Below are 25,637 nucleotides of genomic sequence, written 5' to 3'. Positions count from 1 at the left end.
GGTGCACTTTGAGGCCTATGGTGAAAAAGAGATATCTTCACATAAAAACTGGACAGAAGATTTCTGAGAAACTTCTTTGTGATGTGTGCATTCATCTCACAGAGTTGAACCATTCTTTTGATTCATCAGTTTGGAAACAGTCTTTTTGCGTAATCTGCAAATGGATATTTGGAGCAATTTGAGGCCTATGGTGAGAAAGGAGATATCTTCAGATAAAAACTAGACCAAAGCTTTCTGAGAAACTTCTTTGAGATGAGTGCATTTATCTCACAGAGTTGTATCTTTCTTTTGATTAAGTCGTTTGGAAACATTATTTTGTAGAATCTGCAAAGGGATATTTGTGAGCCCTCTGAAGACTATTTTGAAAAAGGAAATATTTTCACTTAAAAACTAGACAGAAGGCCGGGCGCGGTGGCTCACGCCTGTAATCCCAGCACTTTGGGAGGCCGAGGCGGGTGGATCACGAGGTCAGGAGATCGAGACCATCCTGGCTAACACAGTGAAACCCCGTCTCTACTAAAAATACTAAAAATTAGCCGGGCGTGGTGGCGGGCGCCTGTAGTCCCAGCTACTCGGGAGGCTGAGGCAGGAGAATGGCGTGAACCCAGGAGACGGAGCTTGCAGTGAGCCGAGATCGCACCACTGCACTCCAGCCTGGGTGACAGAGCGAGACTCCGTCTCAAAAAAAAAAACAAAAACAAACAAACAAAAAAAAAAACTAGACAGAAAATTTCTAAGAAAACTCTTTGTTATGTGTGCATTCATCTCACAGAGTTGAATGTTTCTTTTGATTGAGCAGTTTGGAAATACTCTTTTCGTGGAATCTGCAAAGGGATATTTGGAGTGCTTTGAGGCCTATTGTGAAAAAGGAAATATCTTCACATAAGAACTAGATAGAAGCATTGTGAGCAACTTCTTTGTGATGTGTGCATTCATCTCACAGAGGTGAAACTTTCCTTTGATTGAGCAGTTGGAAACAGTCTTCTTGTAGAATCTGCAAACAGATAGTTGTGAGAGGTTTGAGGCTTATGGTGAAAAGGTAATATCTTCACATAAAAACCAGACAGATGCTTTCTGAGCAACTGCTTTGTGATGTGTGCATTCATCTCACAGAGGTGAAACTTCCCTTTCATTGAGCAGTTAGAAACAGTCTTTTTGTAGAATCTGCAAACAGATAGTTGTGAGAGGTTTGAGGCTTATGGTGAAAAGGTAATACCTTCACATAAAAACCAGACAGATGCTTTCTGAGCAACTGCTTTGTGAGGTGTGCATTCATCTCACAGAGGTGAACATTTCTTTTGATTGAGCAGTTTGGAAACACTCTTTCTGTAGAATCTGAAATGAGATACTTGCAGCACTTTGAGGCATGTGGTGAAAAAGGAAATATCTTCACATAAAAACTAGACAGAAACTTTCTGAGGAATTTATTTGTGTTGTGTGCATTCATCTCATAGAGTTGAACATTAAACTCGTCCAAAGATTTGAACATTAAACTAGTCCAAAGCTTTCACATAAAACTAGTCCAAAGCTTTATGAGAAACACGTTTCTGATGAGTGCATTCATCTCACATAGTTGAACCTTTCTTTTGATTAAGCCATTTGGAAACAGTCTTTTTCTAGATTCTGCATGGGATATTTGTGAGCCCTTTGAGGTCTGTGGTGAAAAAGGTAATATTTTTACATAAAACTATACAGAAGCTTTCTGAGAAAGTTCTTTGCGATGTGTGCTTTCATGTCACAGAGTTGAACTTTTCTTTTGGTTGAGCAGTTTGGAAAGTCTTTTTGTACCATCTTCAAGTGGATATTTGGAGCACTTTCAGGCCATGGTGAAAAAGGAAATGTCTTCACACAAAAACTAGACAGAAGGTTTCTGAGAAACTTCTCTGTGATGTGCACATTCATCTCAGAGAGCTCAACATTTCTTTTGATGGAGCAGTTTGGAAAGAGTACTTTTGTAGAATCTGCAAAAGGATAATTTTGAGCAGTTTGAGGCTTATGGTGAAAAAGGAAATATCTTCACATAAAAACCAGACAGAAGCTTTCTGACAAACTTCTTTGGGATGTGGGAAATCACCTCACAGAGTTGAAGGTTTCCTTTAATTGAGCAGTTTGGAAGCAGTCTTTTTCCAGAATCTGCAACTAGTCAGAAGCATTCTGAGCAACATCATTCCTCCCACACACTTTATGCTTTCTTTTGATTGAGCAGTTGGAAACAGTCTTTTTGTAGAATCTGCAAATGAATATTTGTGATCAGTATGAGGCCTAAGGTGAAAAATGACATATCTTCAAATAAAAACTGGACCAAAACCTTCTGAAAAACTTCTTTGTTATGTGTGCATTCATCTCACGGAGTTGAACATTTCTTTTAATTCAGCAGTTTGGAAACAGACTTTTTGTAGAATCTGAAAAGGGATATTTGGAGCGCTTTGAGGTGTATGGAGAAAAAGGAAATATCTTCAAGTAGAAACAAGACAGAAACCTTCTGAGAAACTTCTTTGTGACATGTGCATTCATCTCACAGAGTTGAAACTTTCTTTTGATTGACCAGTTGAGAAAGTCTTTGTGTACTATCTGCAAAGAGATACTTGTGAGAACTTTGAGGGCTATGGTGTAACAGGAAACATCCTCACTAAAAATTAGACAGAAGCATTCTGAGCAACTTTTTTGTGATGTGTGAATTCATCTCACAGAATTAAAACTTTCTTTTGATGGAGCACTTTGGATACAGTCTGTTTGTAGAATGTGCAAAGGGATATTTGGAGGAACTTGAGGCCTACGGTGAAAAAGGAAATATCTTCACATAAAAACTAGTCCAAAGCCTTCTGAGAAAATTCTTTGTCATGAGTGAATTAGTCTCACAGCATTGAATCTTTATTTTAATTAAGCTGTTTAGAAGGAGTCTTTTTGTAGAATCTGCAAAGGGATACTTGTGAGCCCATGGAGGCCTATAATGAAAAAGGATATATATTCACATAAAAACTTGACAGAAGCTTTCTGAGAAACTTGTTTGTGATGTGTGATTTCATCTCACAGAATTCAGCCTTTCCTTTCATTGAGCAGTTTGAAAACAGTCTTTTTGTAGAATCTGCAAGTGGATACTTTTAGTGCTTTGAGGCCTATGGTGAAAAAGGAAATATCTTCAAATAAAAACTAGAAAGAAGCATTTTGAGCCACATCCTTGTGATGTGTGCATGCATCTCACAGAGTTAAACCTTTCTTTTGATTGAGAACTTTGGAAAATTTATGTTTGTAGAATCTGCAAAGGGATATTTGGAGAAATTTGAGGCCTGTGGTGAAAAAGGAAATATCTTCACATAAAAACTGGACTGAAGCTTTCTGAGAAACTTCTTTGTGATATGTGCTTTCATTTCACAGAGTTGAACCATTCTTTTGATTTATCAGTTTGGAAACAGTCTTTTTGTGGAATCTACAAATGGATATTTGGAGCACTTTGATGCCTATGGTGAAAAAGGAAATATCTTCACATAAAAACTAGACAGAAGCTCTCTGAGAAACTTCTTTGTGAAGTGTGCACTCATTTCATAGTGTTGAAACTTTCTTTTGATTAAGAAGTTTGGAAACAGTCTTTTTGTAGAATCTGCAGCAGGATATTTATGAGCTGTTTGAGGCCTATGGTGAAAAGTGAAATATCTTCAAATAAAAACTAGACAGAAGCTTGCTGAGGAACTTATTTGTGTTGTGTGCTTTCATCTTACAGAGTTGAACCTTTCTTTTGATTGAGCAGTTTGTAAACAGTCTTTTTGGAGAATTAGCAAGTACATATTTGCAGGGATATGAGGCCTACAGTGAAAAAGGAAATATCTTCACATGAAAACCAGACAGAAGCTTTCTGAGAAACTCCTTTTTGATGTGTGCATTCATCTGACAGAGTTCAAACTGTCTTTTGATTGAGCAGTTTGGAAACAGTCTTTTTGTAGAATCTGCACAGGGATATTCATGAGTGGTTTCTTGCCTGTGTTGGAAAAGGAAATATCTTCAAATAAAAACTAGACAGAAACATTCCGATAAACTTCTTTGTGATGTGTGCATTCATCTCACAGACATGAACCTTTCTTTTGATTGAGCAGTTTGGAAACAGTATTTTTATAGAATCTACAAAGGGATACTAGTGAGCCCATTGAGGCCTACAGTGAAATAGGAAATACCTTCACATAAAAACTAGACAGAAGAATTCTCAGAACCTTCTTTGTGATGTGTGCTTTCATCTCAAATTATTGCACCTTACTTTTGACTGAGCAGTTTGGAAACAGTCTTTTTGTAGAATATGCAAATGGATATTTGGAGCGATTTGTGGTCTATGGTGAAAAAGGAAATATCATCATATAAAACCTAGACAGAAGCTTTCTGAGGAACTTCTTTGTGATGTGTGCATTCATCTCACACGTTTGAACCTTTTTTTGATTGAGCGGTTTGGAAACAGTCTTCTTGTACCATCTGCAAAGGGATATTTCTGGGCCGTTTGAGGCCTGTGGTGAAAAAGAAATATCCTCAGATAAATACTAGACAGAATCATTCTGAGAAACTTCTTCATGATGTGTACATTCAACTCACAGTGTTGAACCTTTCTTTTGATTGAGAAGTTTGGAAACAGTCTTTTTGTAGTATCTGCAAAGGGATATTTGGAGCGCTTTGAGTCACATGGTGAAAATGGAAATGTCTTCACATAAAAACTAGACAGAAGCATTTGGGAAACAACTTTGTGATGTGTGCATTCATCTCTCAGATTTGAAACTTTCTTTTCATTAAACAGCTTGGAAAAAGTATTTTTGTAGAATCTGCAAAGGGATATTTGGAGCACTTTGAGGCCCATGGTGAAAAAGGAAATATCTTCACATAAAAACTGGACATAAGCATTCTGAGAAACTTGTTTGTGGTATATGAATTTATCTCAAAGAGTACAACCTTTCTTTTCATTGAGCAGTTTGGAAGCAGTCTTTTTGTTGAATCTTCAAAGGGATATTTTTGAGCCATTTGGGCCTTTGATGAAAAAGGAAATATATTCACATAAAAACTAGCCAGAAGACTTTTGAGAAAGTTCTCTGTGATGTGTGGAATCATCTCACAGAGTTGAACATTACTTTTGATTGAGCAGTTTGGAAACGGTCTTTTTGTGGAATCTGCAAATGGATATTTTTGAGCTCTTTGAGGCCTATGGTGAAAAATGAAATATCTTCACATAAAAACTAGACAGAAGTTTTATGAAAAACTTCCATGTGATGTGTGCATTCATATTACACAGTTGAATTTTTCTTTTGATTTTGCAGTTTAGAAACAGTCTTTTTTGTAGAATCTGTAAAGGGATATTTGTGAGCGGTTTGAGGCCTGTGGTGGGAAAGGAAATATCTTCCCATAAAAACTATATAGAAGCTTTCTGAGAAACTTCTTCCTGATGTGTGCATTCATCTCACAGTGTTCAAACTTTCTTTTGATTGAACGGTTTGGAAACAGTCTTACTATAGAATCTGCCAAAGGATATTTGTGAGCTGTTTGAGGCCTACAGTGAAAAAGGAAATATCTTCACAGAAAAACTAGATGGAAGTTTTCTGATAAAAGGCTTTGTGATGTATGCATTCATCTCACAGATGTAAGCATTACTTTCCATTGAGCAGGTTGTAAAATCTGTTCTTGTAGAATCTTCAAAGGGATTTGTTTGATCAGTTAGAGGCCTCTGGTGAAAAAGGGAATATCTTCACATAAAAGCTAGACAGAAGCTTTCTGAGAAACTTCTTTGTGATGTGTGCTTTCATCTCAAAGAGGTGAACCTTTTCCTTTTGACTGAGGAGATTGGAAACTCTGTTCTTGTAGAATCTGCAAAGGGATATTTGTGAGCCGTCTGAGGCCTATGTTGAAAAAGGAAATATCTTCCCATAAAAACTAGACAGAAGCTTTCTGATAACCTCTTTGTGATGTGTGCCTTCATCTCACAAAGTTGAACCTTTCTTTTGATTGAGCAGTTGGGAAACAGTCTTTTTGTAGAATCTGAAAAGGGATATGTGTGAGTGGTTTGAGGCCTCTGTGGAAAAAGGAAATATCATACCATAAAAGCTAGACAGAAGCTTTCTGAGCAACTTGCTTGTTATGTGTGCATTCATCTCACAGTGTGGAATTTTTCTTTTCACTGAGCAGCTTGTTAACCGTCTTATTGTAGAATTTGCAAAAGGGATATTTTGAGCTGTTTCAGGCTTATGGTAAAAAAAGTTAATATCTTTACATAAAAACTAGACAGAATCTTTCTGAGAAACTTATTTGTGATGTGTGCTTTCATTTCACAGAGTTGAAAGTCTCGTTGGATTGAGCAGTTTGGAAACAGTCTTTTAGTAGAATCTGCAAAGGGATATTTGTGATCATTTTCATACCTATGGTGAAAGAAGAAATATCTTCACATAAAAACCAGACAGAAGTTTTCTAAGAAACTAGTTTGTGATGTGTGCATTCATTTCACAGATGTAAACATTTCCTTTCATTGAACAGATTGAAACTGTGTTCTTGTAGAATCTGCAAAGGGATATTTGTGAGCGGTTTGATGCCTATGGTGAAAATGGAAATATCTTCACATAAAAACTGGACAGGTTTCAGAGAAAGTGCTTTATGTTGTGTTCATTCACCTCAGAGGTAAACTTTTATTTTCATTGAGCTTTTTGGAAACTCTGTTCTTGTAGAATCTGCAAAGAGATATGTGTGAGCAGTTTGAGGGCTATGGTGAAAAATTAAATATCTTCACATAAATACTAGACAGAATCTTTCTGACAAACTTCTTTGTGATGTGTGCATTCATCTCGCAGAGTTGAACTTATGTCTGATTGAGCAGTTTGGAAACTGTCTTTTTGTAGAATCTGTCAGGGGATAATTGTGAGCCGTTTCAGGCCTGTGGTGAAAAAGGAATTATCTTCACATAAAAACTAGACAGAAGTTTTCTGAGAAACTTCTTTGTGATGTGTGTATTCATCTCACAGAGTTGAACCTTTCTTTTGATTGAGCAGTTTTCAAACACTCTTTTTATAGAATCTGCAAGTGGATATTTGGAGTGCTTTGAGGCCTATCGTGGAAAAGGAAATATCTTCACATAAAAACTAGATAGAAACATTCTGATAAACTTCTTTGTGATGTGTGCATTCATCTCACAGAGATGAACGTTTCTTTTGATGGAGCAGTTTGGAAACAGTCTTTTTGTAGAATCTGCACAGGGACATTTGAGGGCGCTTTGAGACCTATGGTGAAAAAAGAAATGTCTTCACAAAAAAACTAGAAAGAAGTTTTCTCAGAAAATTCTTTTCATGTGTGCATTCATCTCTCACAGTTAAAGCTTTCTATTGATTTAGCAGTTTGGAAACCATCTCCTTGTAGAATCTGCAAAGGGATATTTGTGAGCCTTTTGAGGCCTGTGGTCAAAAAGGAAATATCGTAACATAAAAACTAGACAGAATGTTTCTGAGCAATTGCTTTGTGATATGTTCATTCAACTCACAGAGGTAATCATTTGTTTTCATTGAGCAGATTATAAACTCTGCTCGTGTAGAATCTGCAAAGGGTTATTTGTGGTGCTACGGGGCCAATGGTGAAAAAGGAAATATCTTCACATAAAAATTAGACAGATGCTTTCTGAGAAAGTTTTTTGTGTTATGTGCATTCATCTCACAGAGTCGACCATTTCTTTTGATGGAGCAGTTTGGAAACAGTCTTTTTGTACAATCTGCAAAGTGATATTTGTGGCACTTTGGGGCCTATGGTGAAAAAGGAAATATCTTCACATAAAAACTAGACAGAAGCTTTCTGAGAAACTTATTTTGTGATGTGTGCATTCATCTCACAGAGTTGAACTTTCTTTTGATGGAGCAGTTTGGAAACTGTCTTTTTGTAGAATCTGCAAGGTGATATATGTGAGGTGTTTGAGGCCTATGGTCAAGAAGAAAAAATATCTTCACATAAAAACTAGAGAGAAGGTTTCTGAAAAACTGCTTTGTGGTGTATTCATACATCACAGGGAATGAAATGTTTCTTTTCATTGAGCAGATTGGAAACACTCTTCTTGTGGAAACTGAGGAGGGATATTTTAGAGTGCTTTGAGGCCGATAGTGAAAAAGGAAATATCTTTACATAAAACTAGACAGAAGCTTTCTGAGAAACTTCTTTGTGATGTGTGCATTCATGTCACAGAGTTGAACCTTTGTTTTGATTGAGCTGTTTAGGAACAGACTCATTGAAGAATCTGTGAAGGGATATTTGTGAGTGGTTTGAGGCTTATGGTGAAAAGGGAAATATCTTCCAATAAAAACTAGACAGAAGCTTTCTCAGAAACTTCTTTGTGATGTGTGAATTCATCTCACTGAGTTGAATCTGTCTTTTGATTGAGCAGTTTGGAAGCAGTCTTCTTGTAGAATCTGGATGGGGATATTTTTTATCGGTTTGAGGCCTATGGTCAAAAAGGAAATATCTTCACATAAAAACTAGACAGAAACTTTCTGAGAAACTTCTTTTTGATGTGTGCATTCATCTCACAGAGTTGAACCTGTGTTTTGATTGAGCAGTTTGAAACATTCTTTTCGTAGAATCTGAAAAGGGATGTTTGTGAGCGGTTTGAGGCCTATGGTGAAAAAGGAAATATCTTCCCATAAAAACTAGACAGAAGCATTCTGAGAAACTGCTTTGTGATATGTTCATTCATCTCAGAGAGGTAACATTTCTTTTCATTGAGCAGATAGGAAACTGTGTTCTTGTAGTATCTGCATGGGGTTATTTTAGATCACTTTGAGGCCTATGGTGAAAAAACAAATATCTTCACATAAAAACTAGACAGAAGTTTTCTGAGAAACGTCTTTGTTATGTGTGCATTCATTTCACTGTCTTGAACCTTTCTTTTGATTGAGCAGATTGGAAACAGTCTTTTTGTAGAATCTGCAAAGGAATATTTTTGAGCCCTTTGAGGCATATGGTGAACAAGGTAATATCTTCACATAAAAACTAGGCAGAATGTTTTGGAGAAACTGCTTTATCATATTTGCATTCATCTAACCAAGTTAAAAGTTTCTTTTCATTGAGTAGATTCGAAAATCTGTTCTTCTGTAATCTGCAAAGGGATATATGTGAGCTGTTTGAGGCCTATGGCGAAAAATGAAATATCTTCACATGAAAACTAGAAAGAAGTTTCTCAGAAACTTCTTTCTTTTGGCTGAGCAGAATGGAAACTCTCTCCCTGTGTAATCTGCAAAGGGATATTTATAAGCCCTTCTAGGCCTATGGTGAAAAAGGAAATACCTTCACATAAAAACCTGACAGAAGATTGCTGAGAAACTTCTTTGTGATGTGTGCATTCATCTCACAGAGGTAAACGTTTGTTGTCATTGAGCAGATTGGACACTCTGTTATTGTACAATCTGCAAATGGATATTTGTGAGGGCTTTGAGGCCTATGGTGAAAAAGGAAATATCTTCACTTGAAAACTTGACAGAAGTTTTGTGAGAAACATCTTTGTGATGTGTGCATTCATCTCATGGAGTTGAACTTTTTTTGATTGAGCAGTTTGGAAATAGTCTTATTGTAGAATCTGCAGTGGGATAATGAGAGCTTTGAGGCCTATGGTGAAAAAGGAAATATCTTCAATTAAAAACTAGACAGAAGGTTTCTGAGGAACTCCTGTGTAATGTGTGCATTCATTTCACAGAGGTAAATGTTTCTTTTCATTGAGCACATTGAAACTCTGTTCTTGTAGATTGTGAAAAGGGATATTTGAGAGTGCTTTGAGGTGTATGGTGAAAAAGCATATATCTTCACATAAAAACAAGACAGAAGCATTCTGAGAAACTTCTTTGTGATGTGTGCATTCATCTCACAGAGTTGAACATTCCTTTTGATTGATCAATTTGGAACCTGTCGTTTTTTAGGATCTGCAAAGGGATATTTGTGAGTGCTTTGAGGCCTATGGTGAAAAGGAAATATCTTCACATAAAAACTAGACAGAAGGTTTCTGAGAAACTGCTTTGTGATGTGTGGATTCATCTCACAGAGGTAAACTTTTCATTTTTCAAAAGGAAATATCTTCACATAAAAACTAGGCAGAAGGTTTATGGGAAACTGCTTTGTGATGATTGCATTCATCTCACAGAGCTAAACGTTACTTTTGATTGAGCAGATTGGAAATTCTGTTCTTCTAGAATCTGCAAAGGTGTATTTGTGAGTGCTTTGAGACCTATGGTGAAAAATGAAATATCTTCACATAAAAACAAAACAGAAGCTTTCTGGGAAACTTCTTTGTGATGTCTGCCTCACCTCACAGAGTTGAAACTTTCTTTTGATTGAGCAATTTGTAACAGTCTTTTTTAGAATCTGCAAAGGGATATTTGTGAGCACTTTGAGGTCTATGGTAAAAAAGGAAATATCTTCACATAAAAATTAGACAGAAACCTTCTGAGAAAGTTCTTTATGATGTGTGCATTCATCTCACAGAGTTAAATTTTTCTGTGATTGAGCAGTTTCAAAAGTCTTTTAGTAGAATCTACAATGGGATACTTGTGAGTGCTTTGAAGCCTATGTTCAAAAAGGAAATATCTTCACATAAGATCTAGACAGAAAGTTTCTGAGAAACTGCTTTGTGATGTGTGCATTCAACTCACAGAGTTGAACCTTTCTTTTGATTGAGCAGTTTGTAACATTCTTTTTTAGAATCTGCAAAGGGATATTTGTGAGCACTTTGAGGTCTATGGTGAAAAAGGAAATATCTTCACATAAAATCTAGACAGAAACTTTCTGAGAAAGTTCTTTATGATACTTGCATTCATCTCACAGAGTTAAATTTTTCTTTGATTGAGCAGTTTCAAAAGATTCTTTTTGTAGAATTTGTAAAGGGATACTTGTGAGTGCTTTGAAGCCTATGTTCAAAAAGGAAATATCTTCACATAAAAAACTAGAAAGAACATTTCTGAGAAACTGCTTTGTGATGTGTGCATTCATCTCACAGAAGTAAAAGTTTCCTTTCATTGAGCGGATTGGAAACTTTGTTCTTCTAGAATCTGCAAAGGGATATTTGTGAGTGCTTTCAGGCCTATGGTGAAAAAGGAAATACCTTCACAAAAAAACTGGACAGAAGATTTCTGAGAACCTGCTTTGTGATGTGTGCATTCATCTCACAGAGTTGTATCTTTCTATTCATTGAGCAGTTTGGAAACCTTCTTTTTGTAGAATCTGCAAAGGGATATTTTTGAGTGCTTTGAGGTCTATGGTGAAAAAGGAAATATCTACATATAAAAACTACAGAGAAGATTTCTGAGAACCTGCTTTGTGATGGGTGCAGTCATCTGACATAGGTAAACATTTCTTTTCATTGAGAAGATTGGAATCTCTGTTCTTGTAGAATCTTCAAAGGGATATTTTGGCATGCTTTGAGGCCTAGGGTGAAAAAGGAAATATCTTCACATATAAAATAGACAGAAGGTTTCTGAGAAACTGGTTTGTCAAGTGTGCCTTCATCTCACAGTGGCAAATGTTTCTTTTCATTGAGCAGATTTGAAACTCTGCTCTTGTAGACTCTGCAATTGGATATTTTTGACTGCTTTGAGACCTATGGTGAAAAAGGAAATATCTTCACATAAAAACTAGAAAGAAGTTCTCTGAGAAACTGCTTTGTGGTGTGTGCATTCATCTCACAGAGATAAACGTTTCTTTTCTTTGAACAGTTTGGAAACTATGTTCTTCCAGCATGTGAAAAGGGATATTCGTGAATGCTTTGAGGCCTATGGTGGAAAAGTAAATATGTTAACATAAAAACTAGAAGGAAGCTTTGTGAGAAGCTGCTTTGTGATCTGTGCATTCATCTCACACAAGTAAACATTTCATTTCATTGAGCAGTTTAGAAACTCTGTCCTTCTATAGTCTGCAAAGAGATACGTGTGAGTGCTTTGAGGCCTACGGTCAAAAAAGAAATATCTTCACATAAAAACTACAAAGAAGTTTTCTGAGAAACTGCTTTGTGATGTATGCTTTCATCTCAGAGAGTTGAACATTTCTTTTAATTGTGCAGTTTGCCAACAGTTTTTGGTAGAATCTGCAAAGGGATATTTGTGAGCGGTTTGAGGCCTATGATAAAAAATGAAATATCTTCACATAAAAACTAGACAGAATGTTTCTGAGAAACTTTTTTGTAATGTTTGCATTCATCTCACAGAGTTGAACCTTTCTTTTGATTGAGCAGTTTGGAAACAGTCTTTGTGTAGACTCTGCAAAGGGATATTTGTGAGCACTTTGAGGCATATTGTGAAAAAGGAAATATCTTCACATAAAAACTAGACAGAAGCTTTCTGAGAAACTGCTTTGTGATGTGTGCATTCATCTCACAGAGGTAAAAATTTCTTTTCATTGAGTAGTTTGGAAACTTTGATATTGTACAATCTGTAAAGGGATATATGTGATCCATTTGAGGATTAGGGTGAAAAAGGAAATATCTTCACATAAACACTAGACAGAAGCTTCTGAGAGACTTCTCTGTGATATGCATTCATCTCAAAGAGTTGCACCACTCTTTTGATTGAGCAGTTTGGAAACAGTCTTTTTGTAGATTCCACAAAGGTATATTTTGGAGCTCATTGAGGCCTATAGTGAAAAAGGAAATATCCTCACATATAAACTAGAAAGAAGCTTTCTGAGAAAGTCCTTTCTGATTCCTGCATTTATCTCACAGAGGTAAACATTTCTTTTCATTGAGCAGTTTGTAAACTGTCCTTCAAGAATCTGCAAAGGAATATTTATGAGCGCTTTGAGTCCTATGGTCAAAAAGGAAACATCTTCACATTAAAACTAGAAAGAAGCTTTCTCAGGAAGTGCTTTGTGATGTGTGCATTCATCTTACAGAGGTAAACGTTTATTTTCATTGAGCAGCTTAGAAACTCAACTCCGTTCTCCTAGAATCTGCAAAGGAACATTTTGGAGTGCTTTGAGGCCTATGGTGAAAAAGGAAATATGATCACATAGAAACTAGACAGAAGCTTTCTGAGAAACTCCTTTGTGATGTATGCATTCATCTCACAGAGTTGAGCAATTCTTTTGATTGAGCAGCTTTGAAACAGTCTTTTTGGAGAATCTGCAAAAGGGATATTTTGGAACACCTTGAGGAGTATGGTGAAAAAGGAAATATCTTCACATAAAAACTGGAAAGAAGCTTTGTGAGAAACTGCTTTGTGAAGTGCGCATTATCTCAAAGAGTTGAACCATTCTTTTGATTGAGCAGTTTGGAAGCAGTCCTTTTGTAGAATATGCAAGCAGATAATTGGGAGCACGTTGTGGCTTATGGTGAAAAAGGAAATATCTTCACATAACAACTAGAAAGAAGTGTTCTGAGCAACTGCTTAGTGATGTGTGCATTCATCTCACAGAGGTAAACGAATTTTTTCATTGAGCTGTTGGAAACTCTTCTTCTGGAATCAGCAAAGCAATATATCTGAGTCCTTTGAGGCCTATTGTGGAAAAGTAAATATCTTCACTTCTCAGAAACTTTCTGAGAAACTTCTTTGTGATGTGTGCATTCATCTCACAGAGTTCAGCCATTCTTTAGGTGGACAAGTTTGGAAACAATCTTTTTGTAGAATCTGCAAAGGGATATTTGGGAGCACTTTAAGACCTATGGTTAAAAAGGAAATATCTTTACATAAAAACTAGAAAGAAGCTTTCCGAGAAACTGCTTTGTGATGTGTGCATTCATCTCACAGAGTTGAACCATTCTTTTGACTGAGCAGGTTGGAAACAGTCTTTTTTTAGAATCTGCAAAGGCATATTTGTTAGTGCTTTGAGGCCTATGGTGAAAAAGGAAATATCATCACATAGAAACTAGACAGAAGCTTTCTGAGAAACTTGTTTGTGATGTGTGCATTCATCTCAAAGAGTTGAACCATCACTTTGATTGAGCAGTTTGGAAACTGTCTTTCTGTGGAATCTGCAAAGGGATATTTGGGAGTGCATTGAGGCCTAAGGTGAAAAAGGAAATATCTTCACAAAAAAACTAAAAGGAATCTTTCTGAGAAACTGTGCATTTATCTCACATAGGTAAATTTTCTCTTCATTGAGCAGTTTGGAAACTCTGTTCTTCTAGAATCTCCAAAGGGATATTTGTGAGTGCTTTGATGCCTACGGCAAAAAGGGAAATATCTTCACATAAAAACTGCACAAAAGCTTTTGGGGAAACATTTTTTTTTTTGAGATGGAGACTTACTCTATTCTCCAGACTGGATTGCAGTGGCACAATCTCGGCTCACTGCAAGCTCTGCCTCCCGGGTTCATGCCATTCTCCTTCCTCAGCCTCCCAAGTAGCTGGGACTACAGACACCCACCACTGTGCCTAGCTAATTTTTTGTGTTTTACTAGAGATGGGGTTTCACTGTGTTAGCGAGGATGGTCTTGATCACCTGACCTCATGATCCATCCGCCATGGTCTCTCAAAGTGCTTGGTTTACAGACATGAGCCACTGCACCTGGCCAAAAAGTTCTTTTTAATGTGTGCATTCATCTCACAGAGTTCAAACATTCTTTAGATCGAGCACTTTCTGCAAACGGAGATTAGGGAGTGCTTTGAGGCCTACTGTGGAATAAGAAATATCTTCACATAAAAACTGGACAGAAGCATTCCGAAAAGCTTCTCTGTGATGTGTGCATTCATCTCAGAGAGTTGAACCATACTTTTGATTGAGCAGTTTGGAAAAAGTCTTTCTGTAGATTCCACAAAGGGATATTTTGGAGCTTGTTGAGGCCTATGGTGAAAAATGAAATATCCTCACATAAAAACTAGAAAGAAGCTTTCTGAGAAAGTGCGTTCTGATGCGTGCATTCATCTCACAGAGGTAAATGTTTCTTTTCATTGAGCAGTTTGTAAACTCTGTTCTTCAAGAATCTGCAAAGGGATATTTGTGAGCACTTTGAGGCCTACGCTAAAAAAGGAAATATCTTCAAATAAAAACTAGAAGAATCTTTCTGAGAAACTACTTTGTGATGTGTGCATTCATCTCAGAGAGGTAAAAGTTTCTTTTCATTGAGCAGTTTGGAAAGTCTGTTCTTCTATAACTTGGAAAAGGATATTTTGGAGTGCTTTGAGGCCTATAGTGAAAAAGGAAATAACATCACATAGAAACTAGACAGAAGCTTTCTGAGAAACTCCTTTGTGATGTGTGCACTCATCTCACAGAGTTGAACCATTCTTTTGATTGAGCAGTGTGGAAACAGTCTTTTTGTAGAATCTGCAAAGGGATATTTGTGAGTGCTTTGAGGACTACAGTGAAAAAGGAAATATCTTCACATGAAAAGGAGAAAGAAGCTTTATGAGAAACTACTGTGTGATGTGCACATTCATCTCACCAAGGTAAACATTTCTTTTCATTGAGCAGTTTTGAAACTCTGTTCTTCTAGGATCTCCAAAGGGATATTTTTGAGCACTTTGAGGCTGGTGGCAAAAAAAGAAATATCTTCACATAAAAACTAGACAGAAGCTTTCTGAGAAACTTTTTTGTGATGTGCGCATTCATCTAACAGAGTTGAACCATTCTTTTGATGGAGCAGTTTGGAAACAGTCTTTTTGTAGAATATTCAAAGGGATATTTGGGAACGTGTTGCAGCCTATGGTTAAAAAGGAAATGTCTTCACGTAAGAACTAGAAAGAAGTTTTCTGAGAAAGTGCTTTGTGATATTTGCATTCACCTCACAGAGGTAAACAAAACTATTCATTGGGCAGTTTGGAAACTCTGTTCTTCTAGAATCTGCAAAGGGTTATTTGTGAGTGCTTTAAGGCCTACAGTGAAAAAAGAAATATCTTCACTTAATAACTAGACAGACGTTTTCTGAGAAACTTCTTTGGGATGTGTGCATTCATCTCACAGAATTGAACCATTCTTTAGATTGACCAGTTTGGAAACAATCTTTTTGTAGAATCTGTGAAGGGATATTTGGGAGTGCTTTGAGGCTTATGGTGGAAAAGGAAATATCTTCACATGAAAACTAGAAAGAAGAATCAGAGAAACTTCTTTGTGATTCAGGCTTTCATCTCACCGAGTGGAAACATATTTTTGACAGGGGAGTTTTGAAACAGGCTGTTTGTAGTATCTGCAAAGGGATATATGGGAGCACGTTGAAGCCAATGGTGAAACAGGAAATATATTCACATAAAAATTACACAGAAGCTTTCTGTGGAACTTCTTTGTGAAGAGTCCTTTCATCTCACAGAGTTGAAACCATTCCGAGATTGAGTATTTTGGAAACAGTCTTTTTGTACAATCTGCAAAGGGATATTGGGAGCTCTTTCAGACCTAAGCTGAAAAAGGTAATATCTTCACAAAAAAACTAGAAAGAAACTTTCTGAGAAACTGCTGTGTGATGCATGCATTCATCTCATAGATGTAATGGTTTCTTTTAATTGAGCAGTTTGGAAACTGTTGTCCTAGAGTCTGAAAATGGATTTTTGGGAGCATGTTCGGCCTGTTGTGAAAAGTTAATATCTTCACATAAAAACCAGACAGAAGCTTTCTGGGAAACTTCTTTCTGATGTGTGCATTCATCTCACAGAGTTGAACCATTATTTTGATATAGTAGTTTGGAAACAGTCTTTTTGTTGAATCTGCAAAGGCATATTCAAGAGTGCACTGGGGCCTATGGTGAAAAAGGAAATATATTCACATAATAACTAGAAAGACGCTTTCAGAGAAACTTCTTTTTGATGACTGCATTCATCTCAGAGGTAAACTTTTCTTATCAGTTAGCAGTTCGGAAACTCTGTTCCTCTAGACTCTGAAAAAGGATATTTGTGAGCACTTTGAGACCTATGGTGAAAAAAAGGAATATCTTTACATAAAAACTAGACAGAAGCTTCCTGAGAAACTTTTTTGTGAGGTGTGCATTCTTCTCACAGAGCTGAATCATTCTTTCTATTGAGCAGTTTGGAAAGAGTCTTTTTGTAGAATCTGTAAAGGTATATTTGGGAGTGGGTTGAGGCCTACAGTGAAAAAGGAAATATCTTCACATAAAAACTAGAAAGAAGCTTTCTGATAAACTGCTTTCTGAGGAGTGCATTCATCTAACACAGGTCAACTTTTCATTTAGCCATTTGGAAACTCTGTTCTTCTAAAATCTACAAAGGGATATCTGTTAGCTCTTTGAGACCTAAGGTGCAATAAGAAATATCTTCACATAAGAACTAGACAGAAGCTTTCTGATAAACTTCTTTGTGATGCGTGCATTCATCTCACAGATTTGAACCATTGTATTGATTGACTAGTATGGAAACAGTCTTTTTGAAGAATCTGCACATGGATATTTGGGAGTGTGTTGAGGCATATAGTTAAAAAGGAAATATCTTCTCATTAAAACTAGAGAGAAGCTTTCTGAGAAACTACTTTGTGATGTGTGCATTCATCTCAAAAAGTTGAACGTTTCTTTTCATTTATTAGTTTGGAATCTGTGTTCTTCTAGAGTCTGCAAAGGGATATTTGTGAGTGCTTTGATGGCTATGGTGAAAAGGAAGTATCGTGATGTAAAAACTAGACAGAAGCTTTCTGAGAAACTTCTTTGTGATGAGTGCATTCATCTCACAGAGGTGAACCATTTTCTGATTGAACAGTTTGGAAACAGTCTTTTTTAGAAATGGCAAAATTATACTGGTGAGTGCTTTGAGGCCTATGGTGAAAAAGCAAATATCTTCACATAAAAACTGGAAAGAAGCTTTCTCAGAAACTGCTTTGTGACCTGTGCATTCATCTCACAGAAGTAAACGTTTCTTTTCAATGAGCAGTTTGGAAAATCTGTTGTTCTAGCATCTTCAAAGGGATATTTGTGAGTGCTTTGATTCCTATGGTGATTAAGGAAATATCTTCACATAAAAACTAGACAGAAGCTGTCTGAGAATCTTCAGTGTGATGTGTGCATTTATTTGGCAGAGTTGAACCATTCTTTCATTTGAGCAGTTTGGAAACAGACATTTTGTAGAATCTACAAAGGGATATTTGGGAGGACTTTGAGGCCTATGGTGAAAAAGGAAGTATCCTCTCTTAAAAACTAGAAAGAAGCTTTCTGAGAAACTAGTTTGTGATATGTACATTCATCTCACAGAGGTAAAGGTTTATTTTTATTGAGGAGCTTGGAAACTCTGTTTTTCTAGAATCTGCAAAGGGATATTTATGAGCACTTTCAGGCCTATGGTGAAAAAGTAAATGTCTTCACATAAAAGTAGAAAGAAACTTACTGAATACTTCTTTGTGATGTGTGCATTCATCTCACAGGGTTGAACCATTCTTTTGATTGAGCATTTTGGAAACCCTATTTTGTAGAATCTGCAAAGGGATAATTGTGAGCACTTTGAGCCTATGGTGAAAAAGGAAATATCTTCACATAAAAAGTAGAAAGAAGTGTTCTGAGAAACTTATTTGTGATCCGTGCATTCATCTCGCTTAAGTAAACGTTTATTTTCTTGGAACAGTTTGGAAATTTTTTTCTTCTAGAAGCTGCAGAGTGGTAGTTTTGAGCACTTTGAGGCCTAAGGTGAAAAGTAAATATCTTCACATGAAAACTAGGCAGAAACTTTCTGAGAAACTTCTTCATGACATGTGCATTCATCTCATAGAGTTGAACCATTCTTTTGACTGAGCAGTTTGGAAATCGTCTTTTTGTAAGATCTACAAAGGGATATTTGGAAGCCCTTAGAGGCTTATGATGAAAAAGGAAATGTAGTCACATAAAAACTACACACAATCTTTCTGAGAAAATGCTTTGTAATGTTTGCATTCATCTCATAGATGTAAACGTTTCTTTTCATTAAGCTGTTTGGAATCTTTGTTCCTCTGGGATCTGCAAAGCAATATTTGTGAGCATTTTGAATCCAAGTGTGAAAAAGGAAATATCTTCACATAAAAACTAGACAGAAGGTTTCTGAGGAACTTATTTGTGATGTGTGCATTCCTCTCACAGTGCTGAACAATTCTTTTGTTTGAGAAGTTTGGAAACAGTCTTTTTGTAGAATCTACAAAGGTATATGTTGGAGCACTTTGAGGCCTATGGTGAGAAAGGAAATATCTTCATATGAAACCTAGAAAGAAGCTTTCTGAGAAACGGTTTTGTGATGTGTGCATTCATCTCACAGAGTTAAACATTTCTTTTGATTGAGCAGTTTGGAAACTCTGTTCTTGTAGAATCTGCAAAGGGATATTTTGGAGAACTTTGAGGCCTATGGTTAAAAAGGAAATATCTTCGCATAAAAACTAGACAGAAGTGCTCTGAGAAACTTCTTTTTGGTGTGTGCATTCGTCTCACAGAGTTGAACCATCTTTTTGGTTGAGCAGTTTGGAAACAGTCTTTTTGTAGAATACGCAAACAGATATTTATGAGTGCTTTGAGGTCTATGGTGGAAAAGGAAATATCTTCACATAAAAACTAGAAGGATGCTTTCTGAGAGAATGCTTTGTAATGTGTGCATTCATCTCATGGAGTTTGACCATTCTTTTGATGGAGCCGTTTGGAACCACTGTTTTTTTAGGGTCTGCAAAGGGATATTTGGGAGCCCTTTGAGTCTTATGGTGGGAAAGGAAATACGCTCACATGAAAATTAGAAAGGAGATTTCTGAGAAACTGCTTTGTGATATGTGTATTCATCTAACAGAGTTAAAACTTTCTTTTGATGGAACATTTTGGAAACACCGTTTTTGTAGAATCTGCAAATGGATATTTCCGAGCGCTTTCAGGCCCGTGGTGAAAAACGAAGTATCTTCAACTAAAAACTCGACTGAAACTTTCTGAGAAACTGCTTCATGATGTGTGCATTCCTCTCACAGAGTTGAACCATTCTTTTGACTGAGCAGTTTGGAACCACTGTTTTCCTAGAATCTGCAAAGGGATATTTGTAAGCACTTTGAGGTCTCTGGTGAAAAAGGAAATATCTTCACATAAAAACTAGAAAGCAGCTTTCTTAGAAACTTCTTTGTTATCTGTGCATTTATCTCACAGAATTCAACCATTCTTTTGATTGAGCAGTTTGGAAACACAGTGTTTGAAGGATCTGCAAAGGGATATTTTTATTCACCTTGAGGCCTATAAGGAAAAAGGAAATACCTTCTGATACAAACTAGACAGAAACTTTCTGAGAGATGACTTTGTGATGTGTGCATTCGTCACACGGAGTTAAACATTTCTTTTTATTGAGCATTTTGTAAACTCTTCTAGAATCTGCAAATGGCTATTTGTTAGTGCATTGAGGCCTATGGTGAGAAAGGAAATATCTTCTGATACAAACTAGAAACAGATTTTCTGAGAAACTGCTTTGTGGTGTGTGCATTTACATCAAAAAGTTGAACCATTCTTTTGATTGAGCAGTTTGGAAACAGAGTGTTTGTAGAATATGCGAAGGGATATTTGGATTTGCATGGAGATCTGTGTTTAAAAAGGAAATATCTTCCAATACAAGCTAGACTGAAGCTTTCTAAGAGAATGTTTTGTAATGTGTGCATTCATCCCACAGAGTTAAACTTTTTTTTTTCATTGAGCAGTTTGGAAACTCTATTCTTCCAGAATCTCCAAAGGGATATTTGGGAGCATATTAAGGCCTATGGTGAAAAAGGAAATGTCTTCCAATACAAACTAGAAAGAGAGTTTCTGAGGAACTGCTTTGTGATGTGTGCATTCATCTCAAGGAGTTGAACCATTGTTTTGGTTAAGCAGTTTGGAAATACAGTGTTTGTAGAATATGTGAAGGGATATTTGGATTCCCATGGAGGCCTGTGGTGAAAAAGGAAATATCTTCTGATACAAGCTAATCAGAAGCTTTCTAAGAGAATGCTTTGTAAAGTGTGCATTCATCCCACAGAGTTAAATGTTTCTTTTCATTGAGCAGTTTGTAAACTCTGTTATTCCAGAATCTCCAAAGGGATATTTGGGAGTGCATTGAGGCCTATGGTGAAAAAGGAAATATCTTCTGATACAAACTAGAAAGAGAGTTTCTGAGGAACTGCTTTGTATGTGTGCATTCATCTCAAGGAGTTGAACCATTCTTTTGGTTGAGCAGTTGGAAACACAGTATTTGTAGAATCTTTGAAGGGATATTTTGATTCGCATGGAGGCCAGTGGTGAAAAAGGAAATATCTTCTGAAACAAACTAGACACAAGATTTCTGACAGACTGTTTTGTGACGTGTGCATTCATCTCACAGAGTTGAACCATTCTTTGATGAAGCAGTCTGTTTTTGTAGAATCTGCAAAGCTATATTTTGGAGCCCTTTGAGTCTTATGGTGATAAAGGAAATATCCTCACATAAAAACTTGAAAGGACCTTGCTGATAAACTTCTTTATGATAAGTGCATTCATCTCACAGATTTAAAACTTTCTTTTGATGGAGCAATTTCAAAACACCTTTTTTGTAGTATCAGCAAAGGGATATTACTGGGCACTTTCTGGCCTATGTTGAAAAAGGAAATATCTACACCTAAAAAGTTGAAAGAAGTTTTCTGAGAAACTGCTCTGTAATGTGTGCAATCCTCTCAAAGGGTTGAACCATTCTTTTGATTGAGCAGTTTATACCCTCTGTTTTTCTAGAATCTGCAAATGGATATTTGTGTTTTGAGGTCTATGGTGAAAAAGGAAATCTCCTCACATAAAAACTAGAAAGGAGCTTTCTTAGAAACTGATTTGTGGTCTGTGAGTTTATCTCACAGAGTTAAATGATTCTTTTCATTCAGCATTTTGGAAACACAGTGTTTGAAGAATCTGCAAAGGGATTCTTGGATTCACCTTGAGGCCTAAGAGGAAAAACGAAATATCATCTGATACGAAACAGAAGCTTTCTGAGAGACTGCTTTGCTATTTATCCCACAGAGTTAAATGCTTCTTTTCATTGAGCAGTTTGGAAACTCTGTTCTTCTAGAATCTGCAAAGGGATATTTGGGAGCACATTGAGGCCTAAGGTGAAAAAGAAAATGTCTTCACATAAAAGCTAGAAAGAAGCTTTCTGAGAATCTGCTTTGAGATGTGTGCGTTCATCTCACAGAGGTAAAAGTTTCTTTTCACTAAGCAGTGTGGAAACACAGTGTTTGTAGAATCTGCGAAGGCGTATTTGGATTCACGTGGAGGCCTGTGGTGATAAAGGGAATATATTCTGATACAAACTAGACATTAACTTTCTGAGAGACTGCTTTGTGATGTGTGCATTCATCTCACAGAGTTGAACCATTCTTTATGTAGCAGTTTGGAACCACAGTTTTTGTAGAATCTGCAAATGGATATTGGGAGCCCTTTGAGTCTCATGGTGAAAAAGGAAATAACCTGACATAAAAACTAGAAAAGAGATTTCTGAGAAACTGCTTTGTGATATGTGCATTTATCTCCCAGAGCTAAAACTTTCTTTTGATGGAGCATCTTGAAAACACCGTTTTTGTAGTATCTGCCTAGGGATATTTCAGAGTGCTTTCAGGCCTATGCTGAAAAAGGAAATATCTTCACCTAAAAACTTGAAGAAAGCATTCTGAGACACTGCTTTGTGATGTGGGCATTCCTCTCACAGAGTTGAGCCATTCTTTTGATTGAGCAGTTTGGAAACACAGTGTTTTAAGAATCTGCAGTGGGATATTTGGATTCACATGAAGACCGGTTTTGTAAAAGTAAATATCTTCCAATATAAACTACACGGAAGCTTTCTGAGAGAATGCTTTGTAATGTGTGCATTCATCCAGAGAGTTCAAAGTTTCTTTCATTCAGCAGTGTGGAAGCACTTCTTCTTCTAGAATCTGCAAAAGGATATTTGGGAGCCCATTGAGGCCTATGGTGAAAAAGGAAATATCTTATTATGCAAACTAGAAAGAGAGTTTCTGAGAAACTGCTTTGTGGTGTGTGCATTCATCTCACAGAGTTGAACCATTCTTTTGATGTAGCATTTTGGAACCACTGTTTTTGTAGATTCTGCAAAGGGATAATTGGGAGCCCATTGAGTCTTATGGTGAAAAAGGAAATATCCTCCTATAAAAACTAGAAAGCAGCTTTCTGAGAAACTGCTTTGTGATATATGCATTCATCTCACAGAATTAAAACTTTCTGTTGATGGAGCATTTTGGAAACACCGTTTTTGCAGAATCTGCAAAGGGATTTTTCGGAACGCTTTCTGGCCTCTGGTGAAAAAGGAAATATCTTCACCTAAAAACTCGAAGGAAGCTTTCTGAGAAACTGCTTCATGATGTGTGCATTCCTCTCACAAAGTTGAACCATTCTTTTGACTGAGCAGTGAAGAACCATTGTTTTTCCAGAATCTGCAGAGGGATATTTGTGAGCGCTTTGAGGTCTATGGTGAAAAAGGATAAATCCTCACATTAAAACTGGAAAGGAGCTTTCTTAGAGACTCCTTTGTGTTCTGTGTGTTCATCTCACAGAGTTAAACCATCCTGCTGATTGATCAGTTTGGAAACACAGTGTTTGAAGAATCTGCGAAGGGATATTTGGATTCACCTTGATGCCTATGTGGAAAAAGTAAATATCTTCTGATACAAACTAGACTGAAACAGTCTGAGAGACTGCTTTGTGATGTGTGCATTCATATCACAGAGTTAAACGTTTCTTTTCATTGAGCAGTTTGGAAACTCTGTTCTTCCAGAAACTGCAAAGGGACATTTGGGAGCAATTTAAGGTTTATGGTGTAAAAGGAAATATACTCACATAAAAACTAGAAAGGAGCTTTCTTAGAAATTGCTTTGTGATCTGTGTGTTCATCTCACAGACTTAAACCATTCTTTTGATTGAGCAGTTTGGAAACACAGTGTTTGTAGAATCTGTGAAGGGATATTTCATTTCCCATGGAGGCTTGTGGTCAGAAAGGAAATACTTTCTGATACAAACTAGACAGAATCCTTCAGAAAGAATGCTTTGTAATGTGTGCATTCATCTCACAGAGTTAAACTTTTCTTTTAATTGAGCAGTTTGGAAACTCAGTTCTTCTAGAATCTTCAAAGGGATATTTGGGAGTGCACTGAAGCCTCTGGCAAAAAAGGAAATATCATCCGATAGAAACTAGGAAGAGAGTTTCTGAGAAACTGCTTTTTGATATATGCATTCATTTCACAGATTTGAACAATTCTTTTGACTGAGCAGCTTGGAAACACAGTGATTGTAGAACCTTCAAAGGGATATTTGGATTCTCATGGAGGCCTGTGGTGAAAAAGGAAATGTCTTCTGATAGAAACTAGAGAGAAGCTTTCTGAGAGACTACTTTGTGATGTGTGCATTCATATCACAGTGTTGAACCATTCTTTTGATGGAGCAGTTTGGAACCACTGTTTTTGTAGACTCTTCAAAGGGATATTTGGGAGCCCTTTGAGTCTTATGGTAAAAAAGCAAATATCCTCACATAAAAAGAAGAAAGAAGCTTCCTGAGAAAATGCTTTGTGATGTGTGCATTCATCTCACAGAGTTAAAACTTTCTTTTAATGGAACACTTTGGAAACCCCATTTTTGTAGAATCTGCAAAGGGATATTTCAGATCGCTTCCAAGCCTATGGAGAAAAAGGAAATATCTTCACTTAAAAAATCATAGGAAGCGTTCTGAGAAACTGCTTCAAGATATGTGCATTCCTCTCATAGAGTTGAACCATTCTTTTGACTGAGAAGTTTGGAAACACTGTTTTTCTAGAATATGCAAATAGATATTTGTGAGTGCTTTGAGATCTATGGTGAAAAAGGAAATATCCTCACATAAAAACTAGAAAGGAGCTTTCGTAGAAACTGCTTTGTGATCTGTGCATTCATATCACAGAGTTGAAGCATAATTTTGATTGAGCAGTTTGGAAACACAGTGTTTGTAGAATCTGTGAAGGGATATTTGGATTCACCTTGTGGCCTATGGGGAAAAAGGAAATATCTTCTGATACATACTATAGAGAAGCTTTCTGAGAGACTGCTTTGCAATGTGTGCATTCATCTCAAAGAGTTAAAAGTTTCTTTTCATTGAGCAGTTTGGAAACTCTGTTCTTCTAGAACCTATAAAGGGATATTTGGGGGAGCATTGAGGCCTATGGTGAAAAAGAAAATATTTTCTGATACACACTAGAAAGACAGTTTCTGAGAAACTGCTTTGAGATGTGTGCATTCATCTCACAGAGTTGAATGATAATTTTGATAGAACAGTTTGGAAACACAGTGTTTGTAGAATCTGTGAAAGGGTATTTGGATTCGCTTTGAGGGCTATGGGGAAAAAGGAAATATCTTCTGATACAAACTATAGAGAAGATTTCTGACAGACTGCTTTGTGATGTGTGCATTCATTTAACAGAGTTAAACATTTCTTTTCTTTGAGCAGTTTAGAAACTCTTTTCTTCTAGAATCTGCAAAGGGATATTTGGGAATGCATTGGGGCCTATGGTGGAAAAAGAAATATCTTCCAATATAAACTAGAAAGAGAGTTTCTGAGAAACTGCTTTGTAATCTGTGTGCTTTCATCTCACAGAAATGAACCATTATTTTGATTGAGTAATTTGGAAACACAGTATTTGTAGAATCTGCAAAGGGATATTTGGATTCGCATAGAGGCCTGCAGTTGAAAAGGAAATACCTTCCAACACAAACTAGACAGAAACTTTCTGAGAGAGTACTTTGTGATGTGTGCATTCATCTCACAGATTTGAACCATTCTTTTGAGG

Source organism: Gorilla gorilla, chromosome 10, assembly GCF_029281585.2.
Source record: "Gorilla gorilla gorilla isolate KB3781 chromosome 10, NHGRI_mGorGor1-v2.1_pri, whole genome shotgun sequence".
NCBI lineage: Eukaryota > Metazoa > Chordata > Mammalia > Primates > Hominidae > Gorilla > Gorilla gorilla.
The sequence above is the reverse complement of the archived record's forward strand: the minus strand, read 5'-3'. Positions refer to the sequence as shown.